Source organism: Lepidothrix coronata, unplaced genomic scaffold (assembly GCF_001604755.1).
Source record: "Lepidothrix coronata isolate B3197 unplaced genomic scaffold, Lepidothrix_coronata-1.0 Scaffold58, whole genome shotgun sequence".
Classification (NCBI taxonomy): Eukaryota; Metazoa; Chordata; class Aves; order Passeriformes; family Pipridae; genus Lepidothrix; species Lepidothrix coronata.
In genome coordinates, this window is record NW_016690238.1 from 4,077,597 (window position 1) to 4,096,667 (window position 19,071).

The 19,071-nt window shown below is 41.2% G+C and overlaps 1 protein-coding gene across 2 annotated transcripts in view; it reads right to left on the reverse strand.

Annotated features, from left to right (window-relative positions):
- Positions 1 to 19,071, reverse strand: part of TLN2 (talin 2) — a 155,914-nt gene that overhangs the window by 103,539 nt on the left and 33,304 nt on the right. The window contains exon 1 of one of the 2 annotated variants that reach the window (XM_017816944.1): positions 9,165 to 9,248. The exons of the other annotated variant lie outside the window; for it this stretch is intronic. The gene's annotated coding sequence lies outside the window, so the exon portion shown is untranslated. Of the gene's footprint in view, positions 1 to 9,164; positions 9,249 to 19,071 lie in introns of those variants that run through there. 2 annotated transcript variants of the gene reach the window in all.

A 19,071-nucleotide genomic window follows, 5' to 3' on the forward strand; every position in this document is an offset into this window, starting at 1 on the left:
AACTCTTCAGTCTTTCTGACCATGAAAAGAATCTATAGGAGACCAAGCAGAACCATCAAGGAATTTGAGGATCCCTCGGTTGCTTCACCAACAAATGGCTTTCTCAGCCAGCTCCTTAAAAAACCTTCTACAACAGTAAGAGAAATGAGTTGTCTGCTGTTTGTGAACTTGTCTATGCTAAATTTGTCTATGTTAAAATGTTCAAAGCATTAAGATGGATGACACACCTAAGTTCTGACTTGTCCTAGTTAGAAAGCTTCCACGATTTTTTTGTCAGGCTCATTAAGAGAGTACTAAATCAGTGTAGGATCCAACTCTACACTACCTGAAAAGTTTCTGGGTCAAATCAGTACTATGAATGTGAGTCTCAGGTAATATACAAAACATGTCTTCATCCCACAATATCTTCCTCAGATAAACTGGCATAATAAAACAACCATTACAGAAATTCCAGAAAAGATTCCCCAAGAAACTAAATTGTACCTGAGAGCCCAGCTCTGCCAGACTGGGAAGATGGCACTGGTGTTACAACCAGCTCACCAGCTGCCAGCCAGCACAGATGTGAGGGTAGGAATGGCAGGAATTAAGGCAGGTGGGTGTGTGAGTGAGCAGGGAGGTCAGTGCTCACTGACTGGTCTCCCCTCTAAATCCATACAGACTTTATCCGTGCATTTTGAACAAACAGAGAATTCAAACTCCCATTTGAGCATTTTGACAGTCTTGCCAACAGAGTGTTTGAAGTAACACATAGCCTGAAAATACCTGCATTCCAAAATTAGGCAACTGTGGCTCAGCTCCCACTGCTAAACCCGGACGGCGCCCGCCCAGCTCCAGGAGCGTTGTCAGCACCAGTGCTGTGGTTCAGAGCAAAGCTCTGCTGGGATTCAGGAGGGCTCTGTCTCCCTGGAGATATTCCTTAACTGCTTCGTTCAGGCTTGAGCAAACACAAATCTAGGTCATGAGACTGTCACAGCCTAAAAGCCTACATGTGTATATGCTGGTTTAGGCAAAGCCATGTATTTTTAATCTAGACCAACTCTGTAACAAAAATCAGTGGAACAGAAGTGCTCTATTCTTTTCAGTACTCCCACCAACTCCCCGCTGGCACTGGGCACCAGCAAAGCAGGACACTTGACACTGTCTGTCATTGATGGAGGTGGAACATCTGATTCTCTCACAACATATGAAATACTTGTGTAGTGGATGGGGCCTGTAAGACCTCCTTAAGCAAAAGGCACTCCAAAGGACAAACCCAGCTGGACTGACAGCTATATATACTTCCAAAATCGTGAACACAAATGAAAGTGTCATCCTTCAAAATCCAGGATAATGGAGCCACAAGGCAGGCAAGCAGGCAGCTGATTGCACAGAGGGTAACAGCACATATATTACTACAAACTCCCAGTGGCACTTACATTGGCATCTTATTGCAGAAAAGGTGACACTGCTTCTTCCCAAGGAAGCCCTCTCTTTAGTGCTCCACTGCTGTCAATTTGTAACTCATTATAGCACAGTGCTCTTAAAGGTGCTTAAGGGCTGCTATTATTATGGTTTCTTAGAAGAGCAGGCTGATTCTCCTCCAGAACATTGTATAGAGCCAATCATGTGTGGGCTGTGTGCCTGAAACATGTCCACATGTCCAAGCAAGGCCTTCAGCATCGACTCCATGACTGACAAGACACTGTGAAGGCTCACCACTGAGAGCAGGGCACTGAGGGGCTGCAGGGACACCCCTGAGGCACAAATATCACACTTGGGAACACTGGGCTGGAAGTTGTGCCTCCTCAGTAAGTACAGCATGGAGCAGAGTGCACCCTTCAGGGGGTCAGAAAGGAAAGAAATAATCCCTCAATTCCCCTCCAATAAGCTCAAAGATGAAGGCAAGATAAAAACCAATAGAGTAAAAGTTGATGTTCTAAATGGGCAATAAATGAGAAGATATCAACTTGGAGGGTCCAGAAGTAGCCTGACAAGCTCAGACACCACATACTGTCTGGGGTAGCAAATCAGAGCTCTTGAAGCTTAAATGAGCAGCCAGAAAAGTATAATCCTTCCCTTCATCAGTTAGAACACAAGGAACTTAACACTGCACAGCACAAAACACTGTTTATTCTGTTTGCAAGCGTGCACAGACAATTAAAATGCAAGAACATGGCATGTCCCAAGAATAGCCCTGCTCAACCACAGTGGCTGAATACACACAGCACATGTGCTGATAAGCAAGTTTATGTTAAAAACCCTCAAGAATTTCAGCAAAAACTCACAGCATTTATCTGTGGCATGCAGTACTGAACTTTACAAGCAAACTACTCAAAAAAAACCCACAACAAAACGAAGATGAACTAGGGCAAGCTTTGAAAGGCTACTCTGAAAGCAGGCTGTAATCATCAGCAAGCATTAATAGATACCAGTTCACCCATTATAATTGTACAGGAACAGCATCTGTTTTGCTAAGAACCCAGCAAGGAAGTTCCCTCAAGCAGAATTATGTAAGAGACCAAAATGTTTGGGTCTAATTAAGAGCTGTTTATAGGACAGTCAGCTTATTAGCAATTCAACTACAGTTTGCCTTTTAAGTCCAAAGGAATATTTGCAAACTAACTGGCTGGAATGTATCTTCAAAAGGAAGTGTGAATTACAAAGGACTATAGGAGGAATGTCATTGTTCCAAACAGAGCTGGAGCAGCTTTTAGATAAGATAAGCCAAGAGCTTGACTGGAACTAGTTTTAACATAGAAATCAGGAGCCTCAGGAGTAAGAGCCTCCACTGTGGCAGTCAGTGACAAGTGTCTTTGAAGAGCCTTCCAGGCTTCTGCTCTTACTTTGCAGGAACACTGCAAAGGGAAGCCCAAAACCTTAAACACGAGTTTCTGTAGAAATCAGAAATGAATCAACAACCTTTGTCCAGGTTCCTCTCCAAATGAAGTGTTTCCATTGCAGACATGAGCCCTTTTCAGAGAGTCCTTGGGAGGACAGTAGCAAAGATGTTCACAGACTCCATGAGTAGAATTAAAATAGTACCTGAGATAGAGAAGACACTTCGGTTTGCTGTGGGTTTGTCTGTGGTTTTCGTTTTTAAGGGGTTTGTTGTTGGGTTTTGGGGAGGTGCTTTATTTTTTTAAACCAGAGAACTCTTCTAAGGTTTATCTGGGTCCACGACAAGCACTGCAACTTGCTTACAGTGGGATATATATCTATATAGCTTCAAATGTATTTTCTGATGTCTGGTAATTGAAGGACACCTAGGAAAATTATAGGATAGGAAGAATAAATGAAGATTAAAACCACTTTCTATCCTGTGGAAGGGTTCAGCTGATAGAAAACTCATTTTCCAAGGCAGCCAATGTGACCATTTGAAGCATTTCACCCACAGATTCCAAATCACACTAATTATAGCAGTAGGTTAAACTACAAAGTGGGCTCTTAAACCCAGGCTTGCATAACTCTGTATATGCACACCATAAAGTCTGGAAGGACAATTTTAAAGCTTTTATGTCTAGGTTTCCAACCTTTGAGGACACTCACTTCAATGCTTTTTTTGCATTGAATTAATTGAAGCCACCACTCAAAGCTCTGAGCTACACCTGCCACTCTTGGAACCACCACAAAGAGGGAGGCAATAAACCACTTGGAGTAGTTACCTGAGTCACTTCATGACACAGACAGAACATGACCTCTTGGGTTCACCTACTGTGGTCTAAATATTACTCTGAATTTCCTATTCTACTTCTTTTTTTTTTAAGTGTGAATTTCCCATTTTACTTCTTTTTTTTTTTTAAGTGTAAATTTCCTATTTTACTTCCTTTTTTTAAGTGACACCTGTTGGCAGAGAAACAGTATTGCTAAGTTCCAGATAAGCTGTCATGGTAAATCATACAAGGACTCTTCTCTGGCTTTCCTTCCACCCTCCTAAACATCACCTGATGCTGCCCAGAAACTTCTGGATCATTTTCTTTAAGGAGAACAGCACTCAACAGTTATTTCATACCACTCTACTTGATTATCTACCTCAGGGAACATGAAGGCAATTAATGAGCTGCTTGAGTTTCTTACAGGCTTTATAAACAATCTTCTTTATTTGTTACAGAAGCTGAACTATCTAATACCATAATATCCACTCAGCTGGTGAAATCACTGCAGTAAATCCATATTGATCATTTTGATCAGCATCATCATCCAGAATTAGATGGAGCAGACAAGTCTTCAGAAACAGCTTTGCTACACAGAAGAAGAAAATTAGTGAGGCTCAAGTAAAACCAATTTTTGCCAGTCCTGTGATGGGGTTTGCGTGGAATAGTCCTCTGCTCTCATTGATTACACCTGAAATGGTGGACTTAACAGGCACTGAAATTGTTTTCAGTGGGTTTGATCCACTTGTCCCAACAACTGGTTAATGCAATTATTTGAAACAGATCACTAACATGGGAAATGAGGCAGAAAACAAAGAGCATTGACAGAATGTTCTTTGAATGAATGTAACAGTAGTGCAACAAGTCAGCATTCACCTACTTAAGTAAGGTCAGAAGAAGTGGCAGGAGGAATTCACACAACTGGTTGTCACACTGGCACCCAAACTATCCCCTCCACCACGAGCCTCATCTGCTCATCTAAAATCCTCACAAACTGAGGATGAAGGCAAAGGGATTTCTGACTTGGAAAAGGTGTTTCTTGCAGGCCCATTTGAAAAGCAGGAGCCTTGGCAAAGAGCTCAGTCATTTAGTGAAAATTCAGGTTGACAGCTTGGAGACTGACTGTCATTCATATCAAGCAAAGCATGGCAAAGTGGGTCCCAGAAAAAGTTCCAGCTACTCTTCAGGCAAGGCAACCCAATTTTCCTCTGTTCAAGTGCACAGAATGCACTAAAATTCATTCTGTGTTAAAACAGCCACATGCAGAAACATGAAGTGCACTTTAAAATGGTTCAAGGCAAATCCAAGTACTGGAGCTCCCATTTTTATTTAAACCTTCAGGAGCTACTGAGCTTGTTAGGACTGCAAATTATAGCAAAAATCACTGTCATAGAAAGTACAAATTTCCAAAGTGCCTTCTGCCCCAAGATGGTGATTTAAACAAACAAATAATCAAATAAAAAGGCACATAAGGAGATACTGATTACTATTTGTCTTTCCCACCAGATTTTAAGTCTAGAATTTGTCATATCAGCACAAATCCCCTCAATCCCAAATGATCAGCATCCAACCTAAAGCTGACTTCCATAATACACCATGTCTGTATAAATATAAACCAGCATCAGATACTGATGGTTCTTGTCTTCTCTAAATCTCTGCTTTTTGCATAAGTCTGATATATATTACAGTTGTAATAATAAAATATTGGTCAAACAGAAGAAGGTATTCTGTGAAAAGTCAATAAAAACTTAAGAATAGATAAGTATGTGCAAAATCTTAGGGTTTACTTTGATGTGGTCGTCCAAGAAGCAAATACATGAAAATACAGGATTAAAGAAGGTCATAATTAAGAATCAGACAGTATTAGAAGGCATATCAAGAAGCCACATGGTACAATCAACTCTAAAAGGATTGCTGATGTTTCTAATACTTTAGATGTTTGATTCTCTGACCTGTACAGGTGACATTTTACAGAGTCAGTTTTTGCTTTAATACTTAGGCACCTCTTATTGTGACTAACATCAAGTATTATCATAGTTTTTCCAACAACTAACAGCTTTAAACTCGTGTAAACAGAACTCTGCTGCCACCATGGACATCTTCCTTGGAAGCAGAATGAAGCCCAGAACAAAGGAAACATGAGCACATTCACCCAGCTGACACTAAACCCAGACTAGGGTTAGACAAAAAAAGCTCAAAGGTTAAAACTGCAAGAGTCAACTTCAACCCACCAACCAGGCTGGCAGTAGGACTTTTAACAGGATTTGTTGCAAGCAGAATGATTCCCTGTTGGATTCCTCATAGGAACCATAGAACATATGGTTATGGGCCTGGAGTTAATATGGAAAAAACCCACCAAGGGCTTCCCACAGAAACTTTTCAGGCCTGAAGATACATTTTTGGTGTCACTTCTGCAGAGCCTTACCAGTGTTGAAATGGAACAGGAATTTTTCCCTGCAAAACCAACTGGACAAGAACAGTGATCCTATACTGACTCAGCCCAACCCAACTTTTTTTCCTGTACAAAATGTTATTGAAGAGGCCTCAAACAGGAGTCATAGCATGGACCTTTTAGCAATAAAAATGTACATGACAATTCACTGGAAACGACTGGCCAAAGACAATCTTGAAAAGGCACCAAGTGAACCACATAAACTACTATATGTGATTCCTCTCTGCAGCTCTCAATATTGCTTGTTGGAAGTTCCATGAAGAGGAAAGTTGTCCAGAATCAAACAGTGAATCAAGTCCACCAACAATTCCCCGATGGCATTTCTTCAACATCTGCTTTACAGAGTTATATCCATTGGATATAATTGGATATACATTGGATATAATTGGAAATGCCCTCAGGATTCTTGAAACAAAAGTGCCAGAGGGCAGAAGCCACGACTCTGGGCCCTCTGTTGCAGATCACTCACATACCTCTGAACCTGAAGTGTTTCCCAAAACTTCAACTATTACTCTCTTATTCCCCCACAGCAATCAGACTAAATCAGGTGGAAAAAACAGAAGTACACAAAAGAAATAGAGGAACAACCAATATCAACTCAAACAGCTCAACAGGTTTGGTTTTTCCCCCCATCAGCATCATGTAGTTCACTACTTTACACACTTGTAGCTTAATGATACCTATTGGAGAATTAAAAACAAAGCCAAGCACCCTCTGAATCTAAATTATAATTAATTATGTTTCTATCTCTTAAACACTCTACTCTCTATCCCATGTACTGCAGTATTATCCAGACAATTTTTGCTCACAAGCAATCACAATTTTATATCAACAGGAGATTAACACAATTTCTGTATAAATCATTCATCCTTTATCAATTTTCATGTCGTGGAGGTATAAGGGCTTACAGAAAAATACTAAAAATAATTAAAAAATTGCAAGACGGCACTACTAATTCAACATACATCTTAGAAATCCAACATACACATTAGAAAGGTGGTCACAAAGAAGTGCCATCATAGCCCAGCAAATGCTGGAGAAGTAGATGCAGCAGTTTCACACAGCCTACAACTCAAGTGATGCATCCACAAAACACCCCAAATGGAAAAACAGCAGATCATCAACCCAAACTCAGATTTTCAAAAGAAGAATTTTCAATTTTCAGAATTCCAGATTTTCAGCAGGATCATCAAAGAACAGCAGATCAACAATCTCCTCCCAAAGCATTTCAGCAGCTCCCAGAGAAAGCTTTTCCTGCTCTTCCAACCTCCATCCCCAGTTACCAGCCAGTTTACAACACCTAAAATACCAGTTCTCTGGCAGGTGGTATTGCACCAAGGCTGAATGAGCTCATTTTCTGAGGCCAGCAACTGAGCAGAGGAGGAAGGGAAGGAACAACAGGGTCTCAACACTTAAACATCCCACACCATCTCAAAGGGTGAGTGTCGGCTGTAAACAAGTTTTTTTGGGCATCAGGTTCCTGGTAGAGACATCAGGCTCTGTGCTTTTGGTAACTAAATTATTTCTTATTAAATAAGAACACTTTTTTCAACAGAAGAAACGAACAGGGTTAGTCAAAAGAACTTGGAGTAAAACATACTGAAGAGTAAAGAGGTAAAAAAAGAGTAGCTGAGGGAGGGAACAAGACCTACAGCGAAGGACTGCAGAGGGCTGGGTTACCACCAGAATCACCAACACCAGTGAAAACAGAAAGGCTGAGCAAGAACACCTTGTACCCATCAAATCAACATCTCTGTCACAGCCACAGAACAGGACAACAAAGTCATGAGACACAAGGGAAAGCTCAGGTACATCAGAGTGAATGTTCCAAGTAAGCACCACAGCATTCCTTCTGCTCCAGCTTTAAGAGCACTCCATGCCCCCAAGGGAAAAAGCTCACAGCTCCTGGATATGGAAGGATGGAAATCAGAAGTTCGTGTAATCCTTAAAAAAATTTCTGAACAGCTTTAAGCCTGAGGAAAATCTAAATCTCTGAAGAGAACAGGATGGAGCCCCAAAACAGCTGCTACTCCTTCCACAGAGACCTCGAAACCCCGCTGAACTTGTGTCAGGGTGTAACAGTGTGTGCAAACATTACAAGGCAATCAGATTATCCTTAGCCTAGCACACTGCCAACTGTGTGCTAATCTAAGGTCAACCCTCCTCCTACATCCACCACGCTCAGAAAGGGCACATCTTCCCCAAAAGCTCTGAGTCAGCTTGGCAGACCTCAAACGGTTCAGGCGGAATTCAGACATTCTGTTATTGCTCTTAGCAAGGCCTGTTTCAATCTGTACCTAAACCACCTTCACTTAACCTTGTCCTGAGACATATCTGATACAAACTGACACGCTGCTTTAATTATAGGCTGCTTTGAAAGTTCACTAAAGACATTTTTCAAACACGGAGAATAGCGGGACAAAATTCCATTAGCGACCTTTTAGTATTTCAAGCACCATTTCCAGATGAGCAGTCAAAGCCAGAGACACATTTAGAACAGTAATTGTGTACAAGGTCAAAGCAACTCCAACAGATTAAGAATATGGAGACAGATTTATCAACATTTTGCCCAGAGCCAGTTTTACTGCTTTGTGACATTCTGAGAGCAGTACACTATGGAAATGGTAATGTAGCTGTGAAATTATCCTGGTAATGATTTTTCCTTGTTCTTTTTGCCACCTCTTACATGTGCTAAGATGAAACAGTTAAGTCATCTTCTCAGCTATTTGTTCTCATACCAGTGAAAGGCACAGCCCTTTTTCCTAAGGCTTAGAGAACTCATTTATTACATGATCATATTCCCCAGTCTCCCTGGAAACTGTTTAAAAACAGTCCCTGTCTGTGATGGCCACGTTAATCTCCAGCCTGTTAATTGCAATATTTACTTGGCACCTCAATATTCATGAATCGCATTTATTTTTCAGTTTGATTTCTCACCTCATAACCACAGCCACACATTCTCTAAAGAAAGTTTTACACTTATATATATATATATATACAAGCAGCAGATAAAAATTTTTAAATTACTGTAGTGGATTTTATGTCTTTATAGGCATAACAAAGAAAATTAAACAGGACCTTACCTCAAAATTAAACTTCATTTAATAGAAAATAAGGTTGTCTGAAAGTACTATTTGACCACGTGGGAGGCTTCCAGTAACCAGGTCCGTAACACAAGATACAAACAAGTTACTTTCTTATTCCCAGTCCACTCATTTCTACTTTGAAGTACCTTCGCTGTCAACACACTGGAAAGGAAGCAACTCACGAAGTTATAAGTCTCCTTTTCTCTTTGGGAGTCAAAATGTGCACTGCCAAAATGAACAGCTTTGTGTTCAAGAGAACAAAATTCAATTCAGGCTTCCAAATTACGCACAGAAAAAAGTTCATAATAAATGAACGCTGAGTTTTTACAGGTAAGTACTTTGCCTGGTCAATGATGGCAACACAGCACAAGGCTGGGTGTTAACATGAATTAAACAATCACACTGACCTCTCAAAGCATATATTGGGCATTAACTCTGCTTTTCCATGGTTTGCTGCGTGGAATAACAGTCTAAGGCACCACAGCACAAGCCTCTCTGTCCAATTAATTCCCCCTCACAGTGAGCCCCCTTCTGAAAGTGTGACTGCAGAAGAAGTAAAAACAGAACTGGAGTCCTGTTTTGTGTTTAAAATATGACAAACTCTGTTTCAAGGCTTTGGCTGTTTTGAGGAGATGAGTTTGCTTCTTTGGATGTTTTCAGGCTTTGTTTTGCAAGACTTTGATGTCATTTCCCCCCCCCCCCCAGGATTTTTAGAATCATTTGTTAGTTCTCACTCTAAACAAAAGCTAATACAGTATACTGGTTTAATAACCAGGGGGATGGGCAAAGCAGTTTGCACACCAACATAAACTGCAGTTTAGCAATTCCAGACCCCACAGTGCTATGAATCAAACACCACCTTCTCTCCAAGTACCTCGAAACACTTTTCCAGGCCCAGCCTTATGTCTGGCCTAGATCTTGCTGCTCACCAAGGCTTATGTTCCAGACTGCAGTTATGGAAGGTTCCCCACTTTTAGATCTCTCAGAGCACTCTCTTACCACAACAGCTCTCCAAATTTCAAACTACTTTATGGATCAATTTAGAAAGACCAACTCAGGAAGAATAAAGCTGCACATGTATACAGCTACCCAGCAGGGAATGCCTTTCAGCTGAGCAAAACCTACAGCAACAAAAGAATCCTTGCAAATAATCACCAACCAAAGCTGGCAAAAACATTTCTGATAGAACAAATTCATCATAGGATGTTTTTCTTGTCTTGGTTGGTTGGATAAGGGATTTTTTTCCCTTTCAGTGGACTTTTTAGTAACATCAGCTCTATGCCAACACAACCACAAAGTGCAGGTTAATACATTTACTGCAGGTCTACTTTTCCACACTTGCATATATCTTACATTTCTAAAATTTGTTTCAAATGCAGTTGTGAAGTGTTTCAGTCACTGGTACCGGATACTTTTCATTTTCAGTCCTTTGTTGACAAAGGCATCAGAAGCCCTTTCAAGTCCCCAAGTTCTGTGAGCACCAAGCACTGCCTGGAAGCATCTCCTCCTCTACTCAAACCATCAGCAATTAATGGTCACACGGGCTTGTATCCGAACCCGAATGCCTGAAGAACCCAGCACACCCACGAGACAACAAAGCCAGATGATGCAGCAGAGAGTGAAGTGACCATCCCAGTACAGCTCCCTTCTAGTCACACCTCACAAAGGCACCCAAATAAACTTTCCAAACATGCTGTAAAATTTATCACCGTGATTTAAACAGCCTGGAAACTGCTTTGAAATTTCTCTTTTCAAAAGCAGTTCTAAGAACAGAACTGTTGCTTAAAAAAACCAAACAAACACAAAAAGAACTCCCAGTTTTTGTTTCCAAGCTGTAAACCAATCATGGGGAACTAGAAATTTATTTTTCAGTAGTTTATCAGGAGGGTCTATCTACTCATTTAAGTGTCAATCACACCGGGGAGGAAGGAGGTGAAGGAACTGCTCTCTTAACATTTTACACCAAGGGAAGAAACAAAACAATTCATTTGTACATCCTACCAGAGTTACTCAGTGAGTAGAATACCATGTTTCAAAATGAAAATTTTATTTTTAAATAGTAGATTTTAAGTTATCAGAATATCTAACCGTAGAAAAAGGAATATATCTTGGGGAGTCTGAGGAAAACAAAAGTTGTTGTACTATGATATATCTTAAGACCAGCTTGAACAAATGGCACTGTGGAAACAACATTCATTTTTCAAGTGGGTTAATTACTGCTGAAGCAGCCATATTTTTTTTTTAACTTATCAATAGGGAGATAAAGAGAGCCTAAAAAAAAATACTAATCACTGTTTGTTTATTCTATTGTCCTCACTTCCTGGAATGTGGGCAGAGCTGGAAGCAGACTGCCCAAAAATCCCAGTCAGCAAATGGGCTGCCCTGAGCCCTGGGATTGTTTCCTGCCACTCCTAAACCCATGGCAGGGGGAGCAGGGAGTGCAGAAAGCACCTGGTTCTGGCAGCTCACACACAATTCCACAGGGCTTTCTGAATATTTGGGGTATTTCTTAGCATAAGCTCCTGACTCGTCCCCTTCTCTTTTCTCCTAAGCTGCAGCTCCATTTCAAACGTTAGAGATGTTATTTATAGAATGAGAAAACTGAATAAACTGAATAAAGAAAAGCAATTCCACTGCAGATTCCTACGCTATGAATTAGAGGTAAATTTGCCCTTTAGAAAGATTTCCTAGGTCTTCTGCATTCTCAAAATTCTTGGTGATAACATAGTTTAATTCAGTAGCATTTGGATTACAGGCTCACTGAGACCAAAAGGATAAATTCCAGCATCCTCTCATCATACGTTTCCTGAATGTGGAAGATGTTCCTCTCCACATATTTCCCTTGGGTTTATCATGTGTTTTGCCCATGCTGTCTTTTGTGGGGTGGTTTTGTTCGTTTGTTTATGCTTTTTGGGTTGTGTGGTTTGTTTCCCAAGCATTGCTGTCAAAACCAGAACCAAATCCAAATATATAGTGCATTACAGAGTATGGATTCCTAGGTTTTAATCCCGTTGGCATTCATCACCACATTGCTGTATCACCCCTGCTAAATGAATCTGCCAATTGCTTGATATTTTAAAGCTATAAACAGGTGGATTGTTCCTCCCCCACCCAAGACATTAGGAAATTTAGTTCTGTGATGTAGTTCCATGCTTCAAAACTTTATGTTCCCTGCACATAATAAAGGTATTGAATGGCCATTTCAGGTACTAATTTAGATGTCCTGTGCTGTGTGACTTCTGTCAAATCCTGCTTCCACCTTATCTGTCTCTATTACTTTCCTCAAGACTACTTCATAAATGAGCAGAATTCACCTCCTGGCACGAGTTATTCAGCGTTTAGCCAAATTTGACTATCCCTCAGGTGAAACTATGCTCTCAAATGCAATTCTTCCCTCGCAGTTGGAACAAAACTGGGAGGTTTATCAAAGTGGTGTTCAGGTCAGACCTCCTCTGTACCTCACAGATGGTGGGAGCTCATCCCTGCACTGAGCTGCCGAGACTCAGCTTCCAGCCCCCAGGGATCCACTCCTGCTCACTCTCATCAGATCTGAACTACTGCTTGGCAGCTTCTGTTTGCCAATCCTCACATCCACCTGCACATCTGGGATAACGTTTTTGGGGAGATCTGAAAAGGCACAACAGGTAAATTCTGCAACACGAGAGCAAAGTCTGGCATTAAGTTCTTCTCCAGGCTTCGTGTTTGTGTAGAGTAGGAATAAAGTGCCCATTGTGATCATTTAAAGTCAACTACACTCAGCTGAAATTTCACAATTATGTAAATCTCATCTCTTACATTGTGCTGCTGAGCCAACTTTCTGTGAATAATATTCCTCTGTTTCCCTGAACATGAACTTTTTGTCAGGCAAACACTCCTTGCCTCCTGTTCGGGGCTCTCCAAGAGCAGTCGATAGTTTTCCATAAAGGAGCAGTTATTACTCAAACTTTACTCTGAACCCCAGCTTCCTCTTAGGCAGTTTAAAACAAAAGGTTCCAATTTTGTTGTCTAGTAGAAAGACAGAATGTTGTTTAATGTAAATTGTACTCCTTTCAAGGTGGGCAAAGACAGTTAAATAGTAACTTGCTTCAATTTTATTACTATTATTGCTATTACTGATACTACTACAGAAAAAGCTCCAGCAAATATTCACATTCAGCCACCCTTGGAAAGTTCTTTAAAACATGTTTGCCCAGAACAGTTTGTGTTCTTGGTACCAAATTGCAAAGCCTTTCCTCTGATGAGAGAAAGTAAGTTTGGGGCTTCATGTATTACAAAAATCTCTGGCTCTGGATTTGAGCAGAGAGTAAGTCCTTTAAAAACAGAGCTAAATACATCAGATACAATCATGGAATACAACACACAGTAATTGAAAAATGGCAGGTAAAGATGTGAAACAAAAGGTCCCTAAAAATAAGGACATGGTACTTTCCTCACTGGGGTACCATTCACACTTCTGACCTTTCAGAATTTGGAATCCACATGAACATTATCCCTTATTTCCAAGCAGACAATCTGCAAGCAGTTTAACCAATGTAAACAAGACAACAAACTGGTTTTCATGGGAACAACCTTAGGACAGTTGCAGTTCTCTGCTGAGCCATGAACACAACTCCACAGCATCACAAATTCCCCAGCACAGGGTCTATTTGCTGAGGATGCTGTGATCCTGTACACTCAGAATATATAAATATGACCTTGCACTCCGGCCAAAATTAATCAGATTTCTCATCCATTTACACTGACACACATTACAGCATCACTTATTCAGCAATCTATTGCAAAGATTCCCTGGTTCAGTGGCAACTACTGAGCCTCTGCCCTCCTAGGGCAATATAAATAAAACCAGTAAATTTTGCATCATATTTACGAGAAAGTGTGAATTCAGCTGTCATAAGCAACTACCATAAAAACAGTAATATGAGAACTTGCACTTTGTTTTTAAGTCATGAATCACGGAGGCCTCAAACATTTCTCCTCAATAAGCATCTTCTAGAGTGGATTCACCTTTCCCTTCAAACTACTTCTCCAAAAAGGCATATCAATCCATGACAGAACACTGGCCCTGCTCCCAGTCCCCAGTCAAGCTTCACTCTTCAGGAAAGTATATCCAACATTCATTTTCACAAAAAAAAAACCAAACCAAATAGGCTAGGCTTATAGTTAGACCAAAAAGGAATTTACAGCACAAGGCATTTTAGAAAAAACCCGAAGTCTTAGCAATTAAAATGACTGTCTATTACAATGGCTACCATTTCCATGTAATAAAATACATTAACAAGAACATTTTAAATAGCTTGACTATCTACTTGGTAGATTTTAACCCCATATAAAATAAAACTATAACTAGATCCAGGTCTTACATTAAAATCCTTGCAGGAAGGGTAACAAGGGCACCTGATTACAAGTACTAACAGTTAAGCTACCTGAAACAAAAAACTTATTGCAATGCCAATTCTAATTTAAGTATGCCACTTGAAAGAGATCCCACAAGGTTCCAGTCAAATTATGAGGCTGTCTGCAATGTAAATACTTCTACTTCCAATGCTGACATGCAATTCCTCATCCAATCCTGGCTAAATACCTGCTGATAAAGTCATCAGCAGTGTGGGTGTTGGGAGTTGAGATTTCCTGTCCAGGGTTGCTGCATGAGCTGAACAGGCAATAAAATAATAAATCTTTTAATGGACAGGTGAAAGAGAGAGAATAAAAGAAAAGGAAAAAAAAAAAAAACACAACAAAACAGCACAAGGCTTTGCTGTTGGTCCAATTTCTTCAGAGTGTGTTACCAGGACAGGACACCTGCCACTCTAATGGGGTAATACTCAAGCTGTTTGTAGTTAAAATGAAGTTTGCCAGCTAAATCTGTTCCCAACAGACCTCCAGCCCCTTCACACTGCAGCAGACAAAGCACACAATTTACTTCCCTGGCATGACTCACGGGAAGTTTGCCAACTTTCCACACACATTCCTCGAAAGCTGGGCTGCTCCTATTTGCATCCAAAGGGTTGGTATAGTAATGGTTCAGAGACTCCATATACACAGTGTTGGAAACCCAGCTTCAACAGACATAAAACCTGGATTTTCCACTTTTATATTATCCTCACTGCTTCACTAGACCGAAGAGATTCTTTTTAAAGAGCATTGGTTTGTAAAATCTCCTTATCTTCTGATAAGGAAAGTTATTAAACACTTAAGTTATTAAACACTTAACTTAGGCAACACTTTAACTACCCTGCCAGTGAGAAACACACTGAATCACAATTTCACTAAATATCCAAAGTTCATGTTAGCATATAAATTTCTGATGTGTGGAGTGAGAAAGTATTTAGAACTCAAACCAGAATTCCCCAAAACAAACTTAAAGTCCTTTCTGTTATCATGCCAACAAACCCTCGATGGAGCAGGCCTTGTGCATTCCAGGGAATCTCCAAACAAACAGCACCAGCCCCAGACCTCCTCTGAACCAAAGCTGGTCACCAAAGACAATGCAGCTACACTGAGACGTGGAGGGAAGTGATTCTGGGCCAACTCCACACACACACAGGTGTGCAGGGGTGTTATTGTCACTTCAGACATGCCAACACACACATGGCCTCAATGCAGAGCTTCTGATGAGTTCAGGTGTTCCCCACTCCATCCCCTCAGGGCAGCACCCTCAGCGTGCTCAACACAGGCAAGGCTGCGAGATCCCAACGGGAGGAAATCTGTTACATCCAAACACACCCCAACTTGAGAAATCCCACCAGCAGTAAGGAAAAGACAACTTCAGAATAACTTCAGAAAATGTGGAGAACATCCAGTGAATCATTCCTGGGGCAGGCAAGGCCAAGGCACTACTTGGTGATTTTCTTGTAAGCTCGAAGGTCACGTTCCCAGCACAGAGACTTGGTATCGAGCCTCATACACAGCATTTCAACCTTAACAAACCATGACTTTTAAATTACTTTCGATACACTTCCCTCTCCAAATGACAGCCATTTCTGCAAGTGAGTGAAGACACATCAAATGGATTAAGGAGCTGAGTGTCTGCCTCCTGCGCTTGTTTTCTTGTAGGAGGTAAAAGTCTTTCAATGCAACTGTGGGAGGGGGAATTTAAAAGGCAGCTTTAATCACTGCTACTTATTAGAGTTCCTCAGTGACTGAGAATTTAGTATATCTTCAGAGTGTACACATCACTGCTATGCACTCTACCAGATCTGCACAAAGCAGTTCTCCTTCTGCCTGATCTGTCTTGGAGGACGTTAATTTAACGTTTCGGAAAGAAACAGCACATCTTTAACTATGCAGCTGCCAAATCAATTCTTTCTCATTAAAATACGCTTTGAATTTCATAAGATCTTCCCACAGACATAAATCTTTCAGTCCCAAGCACTTCCTGTCATTTTAATTGCTTCCCTTCAAGTCCCCCAAAGAACAGAAATGATGCTTTGCAGTGTTCACAGACAGGTTGAACAGCACTTATTGTGTCCTGGGGGAGAACACTGCCTGGAATGGCTATTTAAAAGGGGGAAGAAGGAGAGGCAGTGCTGAAAAACACAGACCTAAGATATACATGCTGTTAGTTCTCTGAATGGAAATCAGAAATACGAGAAGCTCAATGTCCTTCTCGTTCCCCCCTCCCAGTAAATGCAAGAGAGATGAGAGATGCCTTCTCTTGACAGACCAAGCTTTCCCAGAACATGTTTCTGGGCTGAGACAGGGCCAGAGTTATGGTGGAGAACACAAAATAACCCTTTTCAAGATGCTTTCACTACTTCTAGATACGTGGTGATCTTAGATCAAGTTTTTTTTATATAAATATTATATATTTATTCGATAGGCTGAGGAGAAGGCAAAACTCCATCACACTTCTGCACTGAAATGGTCTTAAACCAACTCAGACCTCCAAGTGTGTACACAGATGGTTTAACCCCAAACAATGTCCTTTCCATTCACCCTCCACACTGGAGGTATTTTGGTTTCCAATCTCCTGCCTCGCCAGGGTTCACCTTGAAGTTCACTCCCGTGAGTCTCCTCCACACACCAGCCCTGACTTCCAGAACCTTGCTGTGAAGAAACTTAAATCAGGTGTCCCCCCCCCCCCCGAGGCACTTTAATAGAGAGAAAGTGCTGTCAACTGAGCTACTTAAATACTGCAAAAAGCTTGAAGTGCTCAACAATCCCGGTCACTCAGAGCTGGTTTCAGGTGTTGAAGGTGACTGCAGAGCTGCCACGGTGCTGCTGCAGATGGAGAAATGCAGTTGAAGTTGTTACCACTCTACAGCTGGAGGGTTTCATGGCTAAAAAAAAACCCAAAACAAACAAAAAAAAAAACCCCAAAACCAAACAACCTCCCCCCAAAAAAACCAAACAAAAACCCAAACAAAAAAAAACCCCAACAACAACATCGAAACACACTCCCCAAACACAGCCCCTCCACACTGTCAGCATGTCAGCAACAAGTCAAACTGTTTGTAGGGAAAAAATGGACTGACTTCTAACACTTTCAATAACTGAGACTCAAGAAAGATATATTTTCACTGATTTTCCATTCATTGTCCCGGAGTTGAAGCCAAAAAAGTAAATCAAGCAACTTTCCTATCTGGTCTTTTTGAAACAGGTCACTGTGACACCAGTGTGCAGGGAATGAAGCCTTTAAAAGGAAGAGGTAAAACACTGCATTCTTAGCTCCAGCCTGCAGATCACATTTCAGTATTTTCACAGTCTCACAGAGTTGATACCTAAAGTTAATTCCAGAATTTTTTTCTTACAATGTCTGCCCAAGGGATTGATTCCACTGCATTCAGAAAGCACATCTCAAGTGTTTATTGCTTCCAGATTTTGAAAGGAGAAATTACTGTTGTAACTCAGCTGAGTTGTCTTAACAGCTCTGCTAAAACCTCTCTGGTTTTCATCCCAAAGTCTCACTTCAGAATAAACATGTTTCCTGTGTATTAATTCATCAAGTATACAGAGCCCAAATTCAACTTTTAGGCAGAAAAATACATTTATCGAGGCAGATGAACACAACCCAAATCTTAGAGCAGGCTTCTTGAAACACGTGCAACGTATTTGGGACCCTGAGTTACTGCATGTAACACTCCATAACCTTTTTCCCCCACTCTCTGCCAAAAATCCAAAGCACCACATTCAGAATTTGCACTAAAAGCACAATTTGATAATCATGACCTATGTCAACTCTGCACTTCTGGTTTTATTGGCTCAAGTTAGCACGGAGGTGACAAGTGACCTCACCGCCCTGGATATGTGAATTATGTCACAGGAGAGGAGCAGCAGCTCACCCAGGTCTGCTCAGGTTAATGAGCAGTGAAGCTGCTGTGGAACACTCAGATCTGAAGGTCTGCACTGCACCAGCCCAGCCTGGACCCAGGGATCAGAGACACAGAGGTCTGAGACTTTTGCCCAGACAGCTTTGGCTCTCAGAAGGCACAGAACTCGAAATTAAAATACAAGAGTCTACCAAGAATACAACTGATTGTGGAACGCAACAACTAAAACACCCGCTTGGGAACGCTGGTTTGGGTCCCAGATCACAGGAATGTGTGAACCAGCATGAAGGAAATGATCAGCACAGTGTCGAGCCCGAGCCATTTTGGGTGACAGAACACAGCTGTATTTGGGGAGGGAGCATTCAGCAGGTCAACAGGCCAAGTGACACTGTCTGCATTCAACTCACATCTTCACTGCCATGTTTCTAAATCTGTGGTTTAGGTATTACACGGATTTTTATCATAACCACTTCCAAGTGCTCCTCGTTATGTTTTTAAGTGACAGATTCCACTTGTGTCACACCACACTGGAGCAGCAACGCTCCTGACTCGGCTGGAAATTCAGAGCAGCCCAACTCAGAGCTGTTTTCTGGATTGACTTTCACTCCAGCTGCTCTCATGAATGATTAACACTC